The 19,215-nt window shown below is 38.0% G+C and overlaps 1 long non-coding RNA gene across 1 annotated transcript in view; it reads left to right on the top strand.

Annotated features, from left to right (window-relative positions):
• Window positions 1-18,677, top strand: part of LOC144317188 (uncharacterized) — a 74,558-nt gene extending 55,881 nt beyond the window's left edge. Inside the window, exons 3-4 of the long non-coding RNA XR_013383120.1 lie at window positions 17,103-17,389; window positions 18,212-18,677. This is a non-coding gene — a long non-coding RNA (uncharacterized LOC144317188). The remainder of the gene's footprint in view (window positions 1-17,102; window positions 17,390-18,211) is intronic.
• The last annotated feature ends 538 nt before the right edge of the window (window positions 18,678-19,215 follow it).

Here is a 19,215-nt window from a genome sequence, read left to right as displayed (position 1 = left end):
TCTTTATGGAGGTCTCACACATCAACCTACAAGCTGAGGGAAGGTAAGAAACCCTTTAATATTTGAATTCAAGCCTCAGTGGGGGAAAGGATTTAGTTAATGTAGGATGCCTATACCTAAATTACTTACTTATTTATTTAATTATTACTTAGTTAAGTATTAATAATTACTTAATTATTAATTATTATATATTGACCAGTGGGGGAAAGGATTTAGTTAATGTAGGATGCCTATACCTAAATTACTTATTTATTTAATTATTATTACTTAGTTAAGTATTAATAATTACTTAATTATTAATTATTATATATATTGACCTCTATCATGTGTTATCTCCCAGAAGATCAAATGCTTACAAAGGGCTAGAAATGTTTGCCCTTCCTCCTTCCTTTTTGAATTCCCAGACAGTGATTATTAAATAATGTATACTCAGGGGGCAGTTGGGTGGCTCAGTTGGTCAAGCATCCACCTTCAGCTCCAGTCATGATCTCAGGGTCCTGGGATTGAGCCCCTTGTTGGGCTCCCTGCTCAATAGGGAGTCTGCTTCTCTCTCTGCCCCTCTCTGCCTCTCTCTCTGTGATCTCTCTTGCTTTCTCTCAAATAAATAAATAAATCTTTAAAAAATGGTTAGTCAGTAAATATGTGTAGATTAAATAATTAAAGGAATTTTTAAACATTGAGAAAATCCTATACATCTGCAAGGGAATAGATTATGTTCAACCTTGTTTGCCTAAATAGACTTTATAAGCATAATACCTATTACATTTCCAGGAATCCTTGAAACATGGGGAAAAACCACTAAGATTTATGAATATGTTGACACATGCACAGTACTCCAATTGTTTGGTCCTTCATTAAGATGAGAAAATCTGTCAAACACTACCATCTGCCATCCAAAGAATCAGAAGATTAAAAAATTACACAAATGAAGTCAATTGATGACTCACAAAAGGGATACAACTTGAAAAAGCAACACATTATATAATGACTAATAAAGTCTGAAACAATGGCAAAGCTGCAAGGGTAGAGGAGGAGGGGGAGGCCGGGGGAGGTCTGATGGTGATTATCCAGTTGCCATGTCACTGCCAAACTACAAGACAAGAAGATGTAGGGGGAAGATGACTAAATTAACTATTCTCTTCCCTCATCATTACCAACCTCCTGTTGTGGAGACACAGTGTCTCGTTTCAGGAAGACTGCTTGTTATGTTTCAATAGTATGATTGTCTTTCATTGCTTGGTTAAATCTGTAATCAATGGTGGGCAAAAAGTGAAAAGATTGAAACGCTCCGATTTACCCACAGAAAATAGTCACACCCTAACAGACGCATAATGGTCTGTGGTTGTTCATATTTTCTCAGGGGATAACCCAGCTTGAGCAAGAAAAATGCTCCTGAAAAAAACTGGAGGCTGACATCTCATAACCCAGACCCATATCCTGATATCTCAGATAAGGAAACTAAGGCATAGAAAGGTTAAGTAATTTTCCCAAGATTATACTTGTTTCATGTCTTAATGAAAAGAATCTCTTTATTATTATCATATGCTGTTATACTACAGCACATTTTAATGTATGTCACGCCATTCTGTTATAATAAAAACAGAATAATATGAATTATAGTTGTATTATTAAAACACCAGTAAAACTTAAAATTCAGTAAAAGTGAACCATTATGGGTTACTTGGAGGATCAGATGGTTGAATAACCTACTCTTGATTTTGGCTCAGATCATGATCTCAGGGTTGTGAAATTGAGCCCTGCATTGGGCTCAGCATGGAGTCTCCTTGAGATTCTCTCCCTCTTCCCCACTCCCTGCTTGGATGCACACTCTTTCTCTGTCTCTAAAAATAAATAAATAAATAAATAAAGTCTGGATATTCTTTAAAAGAAAGCAAGCCATTATAATTACTTTAGGTATTTTTTAAGATTTATTTATTTATTTGAGAGAGAGCATTTCATGTGCGAGTGAGTTGGGGGAGGGGTAGAGTGAGAGAGAGAGAGAGAGAATCCTTAAGCAGACTCCCTGCTAAGCACGAAGCTTGGCACTGCTGATCCCAGGACCCTGAAATCATGACCTGAGCCAATAAAGAGTTGCCCACTTAACTGACTGAGCCACCCACCCAGGTGTCCCTAATTATTTCAGTTTTAATAAGAGAAACTGATGCATAAATAAACTATAACTGAGAGTCAATGTAAAATAATATCCTAAAATATACAGCAGTTCCCCCTTATTTGTGGTACTTATGTTCTAAGACCCCAACTGGATGCCTGAAATTGTGGTTAGTACTGAATCCTATATATGCTATGTTTTTTCCTATACATATATGCCTTTAATTCATAAGTCAGGCACAGTAAGGGATTAACAATAATAACTAGTAATAAATAGAATAGTTATAACAATATACTGTAATAAAAGTTATGTAAATGAGGTCTCTCTCTCAAAATATCTTATTGTACTGTAGTCACGCTTCTTGTGATGATGTGACATGATAAAATACCCAAGTGATGAGGTGGAGGTAGGCGAGTGACGCATGGGTTATGACATAGTGTTAGGCTACTATTGATTGGCCTTCTGATGATGAGTCAGGGAGATTATCTTTTTCCAGATGGCGATTGACCTTGGGTATCTGAAACCACGAGTAAGGCAGTACTATTGTATCCTGCTTTTTGTCTCTCAAATGGTCTCAGATTGTATACACTTTTATAATCAAGTTAAAAACCTTAATATAATTATAGATTTATCCATGTTTAAATTTAACTCATTTAAAAGAAAAAAGGGAAGGCAGTAGCTACACTTGTAGTGAGCACAGCATAATGTATAGAGTTGTGTAATCACTATGTTGTACACCTGAAACTAAGGTAACATTTGTGTCAACTATTAAAAAACAAAACAAAACAAAAGAAATAAAGCATTTGAAACATCTATATCCTACTATTGCCAGAAATTCAAGTATAGAAATTTCATTTAGCATCTCAATTCAGAAAGTTTTGAAAGGCTTTATAAGCTTCCTATCTGTAAAGTGCTTAAGAACATCTGACACAAGTTATCTTTAAAAGATTTACTTTTAGGGATGCCTGCGTGGCTCAGCGGTTGAGCGTCTGACTTTGGCTCAGGGTGTGATCCCGGAGTCCTGGGATCGAGTTCCACATCAGGCTCCCTGCATGGAGCCTGATTCTCCCTCTGCCTATGTCTCTGCTTTTCTATCTGTGTGTCTCTCAAGAATAAATAAATAAAATCTTTTAAAAATTTGCTTTTAAATAAAACTAGTATATTATAAGCCAAATTTACAATAACCTCCAAATCTCAGTTTGGCCTCCCACAGGAGCAGATCATAAGATAAGAATTTAAGTGCAAATAGTTGGGGAGGAGAAAGTCATGACCAGAGAAGAGTTGGGAAGTGAGACAGGGAAGGAAGCAGCCAATGCAGGAGGCAACCATTACTAGGTATGAATGGAACCTAATCCCACCAGGGAAATCCTGACCATGCATCCCAGAAGGATGAAGGAGCTGGGACATTTACATACCAACTTCCATCAGTCATTGAATGAGCACTGCTCTGATGAAGGACAACATCTCTGCCCTTTGTTAGGCCCGCTTACATGAGGCAGAGTGGTCTCCTATAGCAAGTCCTTGGTGCAGGTGTTGGCCACTGGAAGTCTAGCCAGTGTGCAGCACTAGCACCTGTGCCACCTTTCCTCCATTCTGCTTTTCACTCTAAAGGACATTAGTTTGTCTATAAATCTTTATATCTACATAGCACTTACTTTTTGAAATAACAAAATAAAAGATCAACTTACCCTACAGACCCCATCATGTTGGTTTGTGTAAGGGCTCCATTGAAGCAAATGCCCAGTGAGAAGATCCAAGCTCCCTATGTCAAGCTGCTCTGATGATCAAACACACAATGTCTTGCATGAAATCATAGAGTATGAGTTAGTGGGAAAGAAGACATGTGCAAGAAGCCAAATCTACCGAGTGTATATGACGGATCTTGGGTATCGAGCTGTCCTCTAGCAAGACTTTCTCCCTCCCAGTACCAGGAGTAAAATGATAGTTACTGCTGGGCCTTATGGTCACCCTTCTTACTTCTTCTATTCATGAAACCCTAACATTCTGTGTGCCTCCAGAACTTCAATTTTTGAGGCAAGGAGGTTTGTAGTCCAGAGGGAGATCAAGTGGCTTATCCTTGGTCAGAAACTGAGTTCATGGTTCATCTAGAGCCAGAACTGATTCCCCACGGTCAAGGAGGTGGCAGGATTCTGAGTAGGAAATCTGCTCCAGCTCAACCACTCTCCTCTAAAGTGTACATATTTTTCCATTCTCACCCACCCTCTAATTTGTCTGATTCTTTCCTTTCTGTCACATAAAGCTTCCCAAATTGGCCAAATGGCCAAATGACCAGATAGATGTTTTTTCTTCTTGGTAGTGTCACTTCATGCAGGCTATAAGTTATGACTTGTAGCCTCTTTTTTAGGAATGAAAGACATGAAGAAATGAGATAAACTCATGGGATTAGAAGATGCAAAGAACATTCCTACCTGCCTTGTACCATTTTTGTTCATCTGTTTCTTGGTTGTATGCCCATGTAAATACAAAAATGGATTTATTTGTGTGTCTTACAGTTTGCCCCAGTTCTTCCCATATTCAACTTTTCCTTAGAATATACTCTGATGTTTTGCCCTGAAACATCCTCATTCATTATCCAAACACTAATAATCAAAACTATTTAACTTTGAAAAATTAATTAAAAGCATTTTCCAGGTTGGGAAAAAAACATTCAAGAAAGAAATGTCATGTTTTAACAAGAAAAGGTAATAAAAGTGGGAAAACACGTGCTCAAGTAAAGTGTGATTTTCACCCTCTTGTCGGATGCCTGACAGGATCGCTTAAAAGAGAAAAAAAAAGGATCAACTATGTGATTTATATTTTCACATTGAAATTTGTCCCTAGCCTGAAATCAGATTTCTGTGTTTACTCAGCCATACAATGAAATCACATTACTCTTCTGACTCATGACTCACAGGAAATACTGGGTGATTTTTAAACAGAAAAGTGAGCATGAAACTCCTTTTTGAGCATCCTGAGATATAAGGAGATAAAAGAAGGCTGGAAAATGTCTTCCCATAGCCACCGCTTGATAATACTCATCGAGTTCTGAAAATAGCAGAAATATTGACACTTTTTTCTGGTTTATGCAGTGTGAAGTATGAAAGATGCTGTTATATAGTAAGTGAATTTGTTAGGAGGTTTTCTTCTCAACTATAACTCCAGGGTGTGTGTGTGTGTGTGTGTGTGTGTGTGTGTGTGTGTGTATGCATTTTTCCTTTATATCTTCGGAGAGAAACATCATAAAGGTCTATAGTATATAAACATATGATTATGATTACAATGGAAAAATAAAATACAACAGAATGATCAAAATTGCATATTTAAAAGTTTGCATAATCCAAATATTACACTAAGTCATCTTTGGTAGAAAACCATACATTTCTAAAAAATATATATATATTATGTAGAGTACAGCGTATGCATAATACTGTGTTTTAATTGCATCAGGAATACTGATACTCAGCAAACATTGATTGGATTTAGGATTGCCAAGAAAATCCTGCCAATTTAGGGTTTATTTATTTACTGTGTTTGGTTATTTAGTTGACACTGTTTCAATTATTCATTTAATACTCTTGCTAATTTGATCTATACACAAGTCTCTTCATCTCTAGTTTGATAGACAATGGCTCTTAGGTATGTACTTACAAAAGAGATTGTATTTCATTTATTTATACTCAAGCATGCTATTCCTATAAAATGCTTTGACATTCAATTCAGAGAAAACGTTGAGGACCAAATCTTGATTTCATAGTGAACACTCCTTCTTTTATACTAAAGTGGAACTTGTGACTCAAGGAGTACATAGGGAATTCAGATCCTTAAATATGAATAAAAAATTATTAAAAGATAATATCAACTTTATAGACATTCACAATTACCAGAAACATCTGGGAATAGTGGCAAATTACCTTAACCATTTCTAATAATAAGCCACTTAGGTGGAAATCTTAATTAATGCCAGGAGAAAAAGAACAACAGTATGAGGTTATTCTGGCATTATGTAGATCTGCAGGTAGAAAATGTAGCATGTTTTTATCCTATAAAAATATAATCTCCTGAATCTACAGAACAGAACCATCAATAGAATTATTTGTGGTGGTAGAAATGTTCTGTATCTGCTTTGTACATTGCAGAAGCTGCTGCGTACATGTAGCACTAGGAATGTAGCTAGTGCAATGTATTCACTCTGTCTGCTCTTTCTACAGGCCAAGTTGGAGGCCCAGGGTCCTGAGAGCTAACGTAGATTGGGCATGGGAATGAGAAGGGGGTTAGCCATGACTGTGTGATCAAAGCACAGAGCACTTGTGGTTCAAGTTCCATGAATCAATGAGAGGTCAAGGTGGCAAGTCAATGGAGAGGACTGAGAACAGCAATGAGAAACACAGGGAAGGTGTTGTTGTGTAGAACCTGCAAGATGTAAGCAGGTTTGAGAGACAAAGTCCAGAAGGAGTTCTAGAAGCAACTGGAAAAAACAATTAAAAAAAAAATAGAAGCAACTGGAAATAAGGCAAAGGACCCTTTATAAACTGCGATTAATGAATTCAGGGACAGGAAGGGAATTGCTGAGATAAGCGAGCCTACTAGACTGGCTTCTTTCTTTTCTCTGATACACCACCCTAATCTAAGCCCTAATACCCATATTATTATTTAATTACTTTATTACTGTTTTGTCTTACTTGTGTTATCTTTGGCAAGTTGGAAAACTCTCAGTGCCTCAGATCTACATCTGTAAAAGTATTCATACCTATCTCATAGAGTCATTTGAAGATTGAATGTAGAACACTCAGAACAGAGTTGGCACATAATAGATGCTAAATAATCGGCTATTGTTATTATAGTGTTATATTAATATTAGTATTTCATAACAGGTTTTTGATTGATCCATGTATCTTCAGACTATCACTTCCATTCCAACCTGCATTTGGTTTTGTAATCATTTTCTTCATGGTACTTCCTATGGCCTTCCGTGTTTCCCAAATCACCTGATGATCACGCCCGAACTCTTCTATCATGACCTTCAATAATCCAGCCCCTTCTACTCAACCTGATGTCTCTTTGTACCCAATGCTCTACCTCTCCTTCTTCCAGCATGACCCACTTACTTTCTTCTATGGAAGTCATAACCTTTCATACCACCTCACCTTTGTTTATGCTGCTCTCCCTTTCTAGAAGGATCTCCTTACCTTCTACCTGTCTCAATTCTAACCACTTTCAGAGCCTAGCTCAAGTTCTACCTCCTTCACTATGGCATAAGTAGTTTCTGTTGTGCTTTTCCAAAGTATATGTCAAATAACATCAAGCAGAATGCCTGACACAACAGGAAAATTTCAATAAATATTTCTGTCTTGTTTATCCTTGTGCTAGTCCTCCAAATCATAGATTTTAGAACTTACTATTTTTTTATTGATAGTTTATGAATATATATTGCATCAGTTTAGAAAGCCTTCGGTTATGTGTCATGGAAGACCTTGTTAATGGAAGGTTGAACTCTAGAGATATTTATTGTGTGCTTCCAAAGTTTCATCAACAAGTCAAAAAACCCTTTGGTTTCATTATCCTCAGACTATTGGATTTCCATCTATATACTTTTTGCTTCACTATTACAAAATGGCTGCTGTAGCTCCAGGCATTTCATCTCTTCATGAGTGAAAGGTAGAAGAAAGTACCAATGGAAAGTGTGTCATCCCTAGGTAGAGAATTAGCCAAAAAAAAAAAAAAAGAAAGAAGAAAGAAAGAAAGAAAGAAAGAAAGAAAGAAAGAAAGAAAGAAAGAAAGAAAGAAGAAAAGAAAAAAGAAAAAAAAGTGTTCTGGGAAAGGAGAAAAGGGATGCCATAATTGGCTTAAATAATTCATCACTTGGGGCAGGGCAAACTGCTGGAGTTCTGCTGGGAAAAAAGAAAGAAATGCCTCATGAGTAGGCATCTTGGTTAGTGTCTGCCCCTATTTTGTATTTTTATTCTCTACTATAGTCTCCTATAGAAATAATGTCTTTATTCCCCAGGGTACACAGTACAGTCTTGAAAACATAGCAGCCACACAGCAGGTTAATTGTTTGATTGTAGACTTCTTAACTGCTGTTCAGGGCATTCCCTAAGCCTTCACCTTCTGCCTTTGTTTTGATCCATTTCAGAGTCCTAAGCAGACACCTATTTTGAAAGTAAGAAAGGTTTAACAAGCACAGTGTGAGCTACTAGACACATAAATTTAACACACTTTATATGGATTCCTGCAGAAGCTCAGAAGCCAAAATACAAATTTTGAGAAGTTTTTTTGTTGCTCTCTGCCTGATATAAACATTATGTGCTTAGCTGAGCTGGGAGTCCTTTAATTATCTTTTCAGGAAGCCTTGTTGAGAGTGTAGATCCTAAAGCAACCAACCAGAGCAGCCTCCTGACAACAGCCCATGCTCTAAAAAAGTAGTCAACTCCAAATAATAGTCCCTTTCCTGAGCATTATAGTATTTATCTGAGCACAAAGTAATTAACATCTCCAGCAAGTAAAATCTCTGATTGCTTCATATGGTCTCAGCAACTTTCAGGTCACCACCCATCTGGTTGCATTGATTTTGCCATTTGCCAGCATGTGGGTCTGTGTGTGTGGTGAGGGGGTTGTGGTGGGGGGGGAGTAGTGGAGGACCATCAGGTGTTTGGAGTAACACGTTACCACATGTGCATGGTTAGGTTTGTAATGTGGACCCAGTCGCTCCATCCCTCTGCTCAAGTAAGAAAGGGACAGATGCTCCTGGTTACATCACTCTTGGATTTAAACTATGATACAGTCCTTGCTTGTTGCCTCTGAAGAGTAACACAGCTTGGAAGAGATAAACCTTTTACGATTAATTGGATGAAAAGCTATAGTCTAGCAAATTCTTCAGCTATGAAAGAAAAATTCTATAGATCAGGAAAATAATGGCTGTACTGATTTTAAGCCATTGGAGAGAATGAAACATAGACAAAGAAAAAGATATTGCTAACTAGACTCCATCTATGTATGTATTCCCAAATGATGCATATGTAGAATAATTTGTACACATGGCCTCAATAGAGCAGTGGAAAGTGAAACATTCCAAATGTCACCAGATTGTTTGGTTTTTTGATGGTCTACTCAAAACTTTGGATCTCAAGTCTTCTTTTTAGCTGCTTTGAAAGTATATAAATGTGATAAATTTGCATAGGTGTAAGGAGAAGTGGCCCAATTTATACAAAAGTGAGTGCAGAAGCTAGGAAATACTCAACTCAGATTTCGCATTGTCTGAAGTTGCTGATCCTAAAGCGATCTTAAATCATTGAGTAAATATAGATGATGGAGTGGCTATGTTACTGTAACTCACGAAAGGTCATTCTGTAGACATGTCAAAACACAATAAAAGAAATAAAACAAGCTATCGATATTCCACACAAGCTAAACATAGTACTTGCAACAAATATTACCTAATAATAAGTGTTGTAAATTTTATCCATTATTTCAATATGTCTTTTGGGGGTTTTTTGTTTAGTTTTGTTTTCCACACACACAAAAACACCAACTTAAACTGGAATGAGCACTTGATATGCTTTCATAGGGGCTCCCATGATCTTGCTTTGATAATAGCAATTAAAGCCCCCAGGCTTAACGTGAGAAGCTGGGGTGAGTGGGAGGGGCGGAGAGGGAAATTATCAAACTGTCTCTACACCCCACAGTGTTCATGATTGCTCTTTGCTGTTGTTGGCTCTGACTCATTTTCTTAGATTTAATTAGCCCACGCTGATGTTTCCACAGCGTGGAAAACATCACAGAGAGTGACAGAGGGTGTTTGAACAGGGAAGTGTAATGGTTAGAGTGGAGATTTGGGATGCATTGAAAGCTGGCTGCCCTAGGCTATGACTTGGGGGAGTTGCTTATCCTTTAGAAGTTTCAATTTCCTTTTTTCTCTGAATTGGGGTAATAATAGTAACTCTCATAGGATTAAGGGCATGAGTATTTATATGAGTAAAATAATCATATAAATTGTTTCGCCTGTTATAAGCCATATAAATGTTAATTATTATTATTATTATTTAAGTTATAACTCATGATAAAAGAAGAGGAAGAAAAGGGCCTTTTAAAATCTATTCCAGACATCATTTTTCACTCATTTCTTCATTTAAAAGAAAAGTACCTTGATTGCCATTTTGAATGCCTGTTGTATTGGGATAGACATAATGGCTTTGGGTACAACACAAGAGCTTGGTAAAATCTCACCTAGTTGAAATTTGCCTTTCAAATTTCTCACCTCCATTTCAGCAGTCCTCCTCCAGAGTATTATTGTCTCCCACTGACCTGGTGATTCAGAGCCAATCACTGAAGTTTACCTTAACAGGCAAAGCTGTCACCTCAGTCAGCCCCCACCAAATCTCCTGTGCAAAGTCCGATTTCTTCAGATTCTTTTTTGGTGACTGGCTTATTTTCATGCTGAGGTGTTAAATTTTCTGATCTGTATTAACTCTTCCAGTTTATTATTCCAATGGTAGAAATATAGTGCCTTACACAAAGGAGTCTTTCTTATATGGAATTTCACAGTTCACAGTAGGCTGGGGTAAAAATGTAGGGACAGATAAGATTTTCAGTGTCTCTGAAATCAATTCTTACAGGAAGTTCTGTCTGTATGCAGGAATATCTTGGTAGAAGGTAATGAGGTCCTGTTCTGATATGATGGAGCATGTAGTTTAGTTGAAGATTAAAATTATAACAATTAGATAATGATGCTACTAATAGAAAACACAATGCACAATATTGTTAGATAATAATTATCAGGTAATATTGTTCTGAGAATACATAAAAATGCCAAAATTATTTAGTAATAGCTGAATCATTATCAAAATATTTTATTGTAGCAAAATACCACATGTAACATAAAATTTACCATCAGTGACATTTAGTATATTCATAGTGTTATGCAATCATCACCACTATCTAGTTCTAGAACATTTTAAACATCTCAAAAGAAAAAAAAATCTCAAAAGGAAACCCTATACCCATGACACTCCCCATTCTTCCCTCCTATCAATCCCTGGCAACTATTAATCTGCTTTTTATCTCTATGGATTTGCCTATTCTGGATACTTCATATAAATTGATTCATATAATTTATTGCTTGTTGGATCCACTTTGTTTTATTTTGCATAATATTTTCAAGGTTTCATCCATGGGGTAGCATGTATCTGTACTTTACTCCTCTTTATGGCTTACTAATTTCCCATTTTATGGATATACCACATTTTGTCTGTCCACTTATCAGTTGATTGACATTTGGATTGTTTCTGTGTTTTAGTTATTGGGAATAGTGCTTCTCTAAATATTTATGTTCAAGTTTTTTGAGGGGCATCTGTTTTCAATTCTTTTGGGTATATACCCAGGAGTGGCATTACTGGGTCATATGATTTAACTATACTTGACTTGCTGAGGAACTGCTACACTATTTGTCACAGTTTCCATTTTATATTGTCACCAGAAAGGTATGAGGGTTCTAATTTCTCCCCATCCTCACCAACATTTGCTATTTTCAATTTTTTTTTTTTTTGGTTCCAGCCTTTGTAGGTGGTATGAGGTATTATCTCTCTGTGGTTTTGATTTGTATCTGCCTACTGCCTAATAATGTTGAGCATCTTTTCATGTGCTTGTTGGTTTTTGTGATAGCATTTTAAATATCTTATCTAGGGGTGCCTGGGTGGCTCAGTCGGCTGAGTGTCTGACTCTTGGTTTTGGCTTGGGTCATGATATCAAGGCCCACCTCAGGCTTTGCACTCCACATGGCATCTGCTTAAGATTCTCTCTCTGCCTCTCTCTCTGCCCTTCCCCCTCTGCTCTCTCTCTCTTTCTCTAAAATAAATAAACAAGATCTTTAAAACAAATAAATAAATATCTTATCTTGTTTAACTCTTAACAGAGATCTGACAGGTGTTTTACAGATGAGTAAACTGAGGCTTTAAAATTAAGATGAAAAAAAAAATAAGATGAAATATATTGTCCAAAGTCATGAGAGAATCAAGTTCAATTAGATTTTCACCCTTTGGATATAAGGGAAATAAGCCTGAAAAATGATGGGCTTGGGCTACCCATCAGAGTATCTGGACCTCCTGCGTTACAAAAACCTTCAACAGACAGCACAATTTCCATCAAGGCATGTTGGAAGCGACTCACCCCCATGGCAGGTGGGTTGCAGAGGACAAGGCACACACAACTGGGTTGCTGAGCCGGTTGTTAAATGTGTTGCTCAAGGCAGTGAGCTTCCACAAAGGAGATTTTGGGGAGCCTCTGTAGGCTATTGGCAGTTTTCATTTCCATTTTGTTTCTCATTATTAAAAAAAGAAGTAGCCTGTCATAATTGCACCAAGATCTAATTTCTTTCACAAAATGCCATTTTATTTGATTAACTAGAACATTGAGGTCAGGATATAAAAGATGAAGTAGTTAGACTTACATAACCCAATAGGAACAGAATCCAGACTGTATTTCAAAGAGCTTCTGATCACTCGGGATGTTCAAAGAGCTTTGGAATAGGACAAGTGAATAAAGAACACATGCCCTGGAGCCAGTACTCTTTTAACCAATGGACTGACCAACTCGATAGCCCATGAGAAGAATGTCTGTGCATATATGGATGAGCAACAGGCTTGTCATGGGCATGCCACATGGCATTGGCATCTGGTAAGACTTTGCATGTATCTTGGTCCACTGCTTTGCCTCCTCTTTAGATTAGCCTGCCATTGGTTACATAATTTGGAAATAAAGAGAAAGAGCGCACAGAGTGAAGAGAGTTCCTACAAAATGCCTTTGATATCATAGTTTCTACGAAGAGCTCCCCAGCCCCTCCATGGTAAAAGATGCCTAAAGTCCCATGGAGATTGAGCCAAATGGAAAGGAATTTTAAGTTCTAGTATACCTTACCTCAAATACTGAATAATCTTTTACTCTCTACGAGATGCTATTAGAGCGATGTATGGCATGGCATTGTAAATCAGCAAAGAGAGTCAAATATACACAGGGACTAGTTAGAGACACCAAAGGTTTAATGTTGATAACTTTAAAGGATATTGACAAATCATATTAATGGACAAAGCTTGCTGGACATACTATGTGGGAGCACTGTATTTTCCCAGGTACTTGTGTGAGTAACACTTGCCTGTCACATACCACCTGGACAGTGTGGGGTGTTTTTATTAGCAAGCAGAAGCAGATCTCCAGCCAACACCAGAGCTTTCTGTTTACTTTAAAGGAAGTGCAAAGTATAAATGTTTACCAAATCTGGACTAGATTGCCTCTTTTCCAAATGAGTTTGGTTGTGATTTCTTTCTTAAATGTGTTTCAATATAGATAGAACAATTTTGGACAGAAAATAGTGAGATTCACTTGGATACCTTTTCTCCTATGATCTGAGCCTTCCAAGGAAAGATGAGGAAACTGGCAGGAATTTTCTCATCAAGGGTGGTGACTGTATAAATCACCCATATGAAGTATACAAAGTTATGTTTTTAAGAAACACTTTTTAAGGTGTTTTTAAAAAAGCCCCCCTCCCCCAAGAATCTTCTATCCTCATATTAAATAACAAAAGCAAAAACTCCCAGCAAAAGTAACATTTATGTAAAGACAAAGCATTAGTGAAAACAACCAGAGAGCATTTGCTGGTGCCAGGCCTGCTATCTGGAGCATTTGTTTCCTGGAGAGTGTGGTGAGATAAAGTGAGCTCTTTTATCCTCTGGATCCAAAATACAGATGCTTTAAATCCCGCTTTGGTGCAGAGCTTAATCAGAGTTGGAGTTGAACCATGAAAGCAGATTCCTTGTAACAAGATCTTTATATATATATATATATAACTGGCTGTCCACTGCAGGTACAACCCAGCTGACTCTTTGAATTCCCCAGATGTTGTAAGAATATTTACTGACCTTTCAAAAACAGTTATAGGTTTATTAGCTATGCAATTCCAAATTCAAAAACAAAAAACCCAAACTCAAGATATTCTATATTAAAAGCTAATGGAAAATTTCGGGTAGATATTACTGACTTTTTAAAAAATCTTCTATGCTCTAAAACATATTTCACTAAGAGTAGTACACCATAGAAACACAGTTAATTAGTGTATCCATTTGCTGCTAGTCAAAAAGAACTACAGTTTTTTCCCCTTTTACTTTTCATATTATTTTAGTTTAACTTCATTGGTTTTCCTGATAAGTAGAAAATCAGAACATTGCTGAAAAAGTAGAAAGTGCAGAAAATGATAAAGAAGTAAAATTACCTATAATTGCAACCCCGGCTCTCATAAATGTTAATGTTTTGGTCTATTTGTCTCATCTCCTGTCTATGTTTGTGTGAATATGTTTGCACACCTAGGTATTTGATTCCCTACAGAGCTGGTTTCATACCTTAGACAGTTTTCCTTCCCAATTTCACTGAATTATAAAATGAGATTTTAACATGTCATTAAATATTCTTTGAGCATAAGATTTTAAATGACTGAATGATATTATCCCTTAATTTCTGTATTATTGAATAGATTGTTTATAATTTCTGTTATGAATTTGTAAGTAGTTTTCAACATAAATTTTTTGATACATAAATTATTTTCTTTCAATATGTTCTAGAATTGCAATTGGTGAGTAAAATAGAAAAGTGAAACTTTTTGAAGCTTCAAATATATTTTGCCTTTGTTGTTCTGAATGAGGGTGCCAATGTAAATTACATAAACTCCCACCACCAGGGGAAAAAATATGCCTGTATCTCTCACTATATTCTCATCGAGACTTCTTTATAGTGTTAAAAAAAATTAGTTTCCAGGGATGTTTGGGTGGCTCAGCGGTTGAGAGTCGGCCTTTGGCTCAAGGCATGATCCCAGAGTTCCTGGATTAAGTCCCACATCAGGCTCCCCCAGGGGAGCCTCCTTCTCCCTCTGCCTATGTCTCTGCCTCTCTCTCTGTCCCTCATGAATAAAAAAAAAGTTAGTTTCCAGTTTGATGTGCCAGAAATAGTACTCTGTTGTTGCTTCGGCTTCCTTTTCTTTAATATTAGTTAAAATATACATTTAAAATTTTTGGTAAGTGAAAATTTCTTTGAAATTTTCTTTGAAAAATGTTCATTTTCTTTAACCGATTCTCTTTTTTCTGTTAATTTATTTTTTTCATTTTTTTTGTTTTTAAACAAAAAAGATACCTGTTATAAAAATTTCAACAATTATGAAAATAAAAATATGAAAATTACCTTCTACCCACCAGATACACTTTTTACATGTCTTACAGACATTTGTTTTCACAAAATACATCATTATACATATACATGTATGGGATTTTTTTTAACATAAATTGCATCATTTGTTTTTTCTTTTAAATTTATTTATTCATAGAGACACACAGAGAGAGAGAGAGAAGAGAGAGGCAGAAACACAGGCAGAGGGAGAAGCAGGCTCCATACCGGGATCCCGATATGGGACTCGATCCCGGGTCCCCAGGATCACAGCCCGGGCTGAAGTTGGCGCTAAACCGCTATGCCACTGGGGCTGCCCTCATTTGTTTTTTCACTTTAAAAGTATATCATAGGGGGTACCTGCATGGCTCAGTTGGTTGAGCATCTGCCTTGGCTAGGTCATGATCCCAGGGTCCTGGGATCGAATCCTGGGATCTAGCTGGCTTCTATGACATGTTGGCAGCGGTTCTCTGCTCAGCAGGGAGCTGATTCTCACTCTCCCTGTGCCCCTCCCCCTGCTTCTTCTCTCTCTCACTCTCTCTCTTTCTCTCTAATAAATAAATAAAATCTTAAAAAGACAAAAAAACATGTCATAGATCTGTTTCCTTTTTGATACTGACAGATTTTCGTGACTAGGTGAAAAAACTTTGTTCTGAAGTAGCGCAGTTAATTTCATCATTTCTTTATTTATGCATACCCTGAGCATATATTTTTATGCTCCTTGTGAGTAAGAGACTCTGGCCTTTCCTATGTGTCGTCCCTCTAACCAAATGTAAAATACGGATATAATTTTCCATTATGTATCTTTCTCAGAGAAGAAGCTTCCGTCCTACAGCTGAGAACACAGTTCTTGCTAACTAGTTAGAAGAGCCAAGGGCACAATAAAGTGCTCTAAGAGACCCCATTCTCCATGCCTCAGAAATGACAGGACAGGATTCCTGGAAAAGCTACAAATGACGGCTGACGGCCTTCCCCCATGCTCATTCTGAAATCAGAGAAGAGGAGCAGAGCTATTCATGGCTCAAGCCATGGGAGAAGAGGGTTGAGTCACCATTTTGCAGCCTGTCCTCTGCTGAACTGGTGGCTAAATGCCTGTAGCAGTGGAGGAGGTTGCCACTGGCCAGACCTAGGGGTCAGGCTCTCTGTTTCTAGTATAAGAGCTAGTATATATGGCCACAGGCCTGTGCAGCTGTATGCAGCTTGGTTTCTACCTCCAGAAAATAGCTCAAAAGGCCAGATGAGGAAGAAGCTATCAGGCTCAGTCCCATTTCACCTCCTGCCTCAGAGTGGGTTTTTTAAAAATTATCCATCTATCTCTTTGAGAGACAGAGAGAGAGAGAGAGAGAGAGAGAGAGCATTTGGGGGAGAAGGGGAGGGACAGGTGGAGAGGAAGAGAGAGACTCTCAAGCAGACTTCCCAATGAGCGGGGCCCCTTGCAGGGCTCGATTTCATAACCCTGAGATTATGACCTGAGCGGAAGCCAAGAGTCAGACACTTAAATGACTGAGCCACCCAGGTGCCCCATGCCTCAGACTGTTCTAAATGGACTGCCAGTAGAACTGGGCACAATCACCTGCCCGACCTTCACTATCTCTGGTGAGCATGATGCGTGGATGCTGTTATGCAGACCCATCATTCACAATAACTTACTCCTGGAGATCCTGGAAATGGATCATAGGAAATCCATTTATTCAACAACCAGATATTTATTAAGTGCCCCCATAATACAGGTTTCTGGAATCTTGTTGGGTAGTGGGAACACAATAATGAAAAATGCATGATCTTTTCCTTCCAGGAGCATAGAGATGGGAACAAATGATTATAACATATGCTTGATGCCTGGCCAGAAGTGTATCCAGGGTGGGAGAGGCACAAAGGAGGCGGTGAGTTATTCCCACTTAGAATGAAAAGACAAGGAAAAGCTTCATGGAGTAGGTGCTTTTGGAGCAAAATGTGCTGGTCTTTCCAAGCCTGGACTTCCTGAGCGTCCCTGAAGCTATATCTGACTCCAGAGCCCGGACCTAGAGACATTAGCTAGTGTGCAACTGCTGAGCATGGCCATCCCGGTGCCCAGGACTTGGGGTAAGTCTATGCAGAAGGACTTTTTTTTTTTTTTTTTCAGAAGGACTTTTAAACTAGAAACAATGAGTGTAATCCTAGGAACATAGTGTGATCTCTCAAGGTCAAAAGCCAGCCCTCAGAGAGGACATGGATTTAAACCCATGGGAGAGTTATCACTTTGCCTTTATTTTTGTTTGGGTTTTCCCATAAGTAGACCCTGACACAAAGCAAAATCTTCAGGAAAGGCAGAGTGAAAAGCATATTTGTTATACAGAGTTTCGTGACAGCATTATCTCCAACTCCTCACGGGTCATGGGAGGAGAGGGCACAGCAGTGTCCACACCCACCTGTGGATTCAAAAGGTCTCAGTTCCACTGTTAATACTAACTGTAAAGAGAAAACCAGAAATGGGGGTTAGGTCAAGAACCTGATCAAGGTGGGGCATTTCTCAAAGGTAACACTTTCCTGTTTCATCTTATGAGGAAACTATTGTTATTAAGAATTTCAGGGGCCCCTGGGTGGCTCAGTTGGTTAAGTGCCTGACTCTGTTTCAGCTCAGGTCATGATCTCCGGGTGGTGAGATTGACCCCTGTGTCAGGCTGGGCCTGGAGCTTGCTTGGGATTTTCTCTCTCCCTCGCCCCATCCTCCCTACCCAGTCTCATGCATGGGCTCTCTCTTCAAGAAAAAAGAAATTTCAGTAAATTGGATCCTCATTACTAAAATTCATTCTGTTTGAAATTAAGTTTCAATCTATCAACAAATTAAATTCAAATAATTAAATCTAATATTATGGAGTAAACATGCCATGGAGAATGAAATCTAGAATCTTTTATTTCTAATAGGAAGAGCATTACACGCACCACCTTTTTATCTGGGGGCAGAAACCTCCAATTCTAAAGTCAGCATTGGAGGCAGAGAGACATTCCTGAGAGACCTGAAGCTTCTAGACCTTTCAGCCAGACCTTCGCAGCCTGGAATAGCCTCAGCCAACAATAGAGTCAGGAGTGTTCATACCTGCTATGATCTGGTTAGCCCAGTTCAACTCTTACCTCCTCATTGTGATCATTGTGGTTTTTAGAAGCCATCCTGCTGAGGAGGTCACCTAGAAGGATCCTGTTTGGAGGTAGCAGCAGGTGATAGATGCCTTGCCTCGGAGGCAGCACACCCTCACAGTTGAGACCACCACCCGCACCTCAAATCCCATCACAGTTGTTTACCAGCTCTGGGACCTGCAGTTAAGTTGCTCAGCCTCCTGGAAGACCATTTCCTTCATCTGTAAAAATGCAAATAAAATTATCGTGAAAAATACGGCCAACCTCGGTTCTCAGGATTGTAAGGCTGGAGATGGATTTGCCATTGTTCAATGTTTCTTTCTCTTCCTGTAAATTCCAAAAGGGTCAGATTTCTACAGATGCCTGTCACTAAGTGTGCCTCCCTTGGATGAGATAACACTATGGAAGCCCCCAAATTTCTTCTGGGTTGTGTTTTCATAAGTTCATAAGTTCATAAGTTTCATAAGTTCGTAAGTTCATAAGTTCATAAGTTAGAGTTCTGATTTTTAATTCAGAGATTTGGAAACTTTTGCCCAAGATATGTTCCTTAACATCTGTGTCTAGATAATATAACCTGATGTTTGATGTTATGAGCTTATATCTGTTCATAATGTCTATACAAAACCTATCGCTCAGATTGACTTGTTAAAATCTGAGAAGATTTTTAATTGCTTAAAATATTCACTAAAGAAATTAGTTAACTTCATTATATGAAACTCTGTTATGATTATTACATTGCCCTGAAGTCCTTTCCAGTTTATGAACAATATTACCAAACCATATCATAGATTCAG

This window comes from Canis aureus, chromosome 7 (genome assembly GCF_053574225.1).
Source record: "Canis aureus isolate CA01 chromosome 7, VMU_Caureus_v.1.0, whole genome shotgun sequence".
Lineage (NCBI taxonomy): Eukaryota > Metazoa > Chordata > Mammalia > Carnivora > Canidae > Canis > Canis aureus.
The sequence above is the reverse complement of the archived record's forward strand: the minus strand, read 5'-3'. Positions and strand labels throughout refer to the sequence as shown.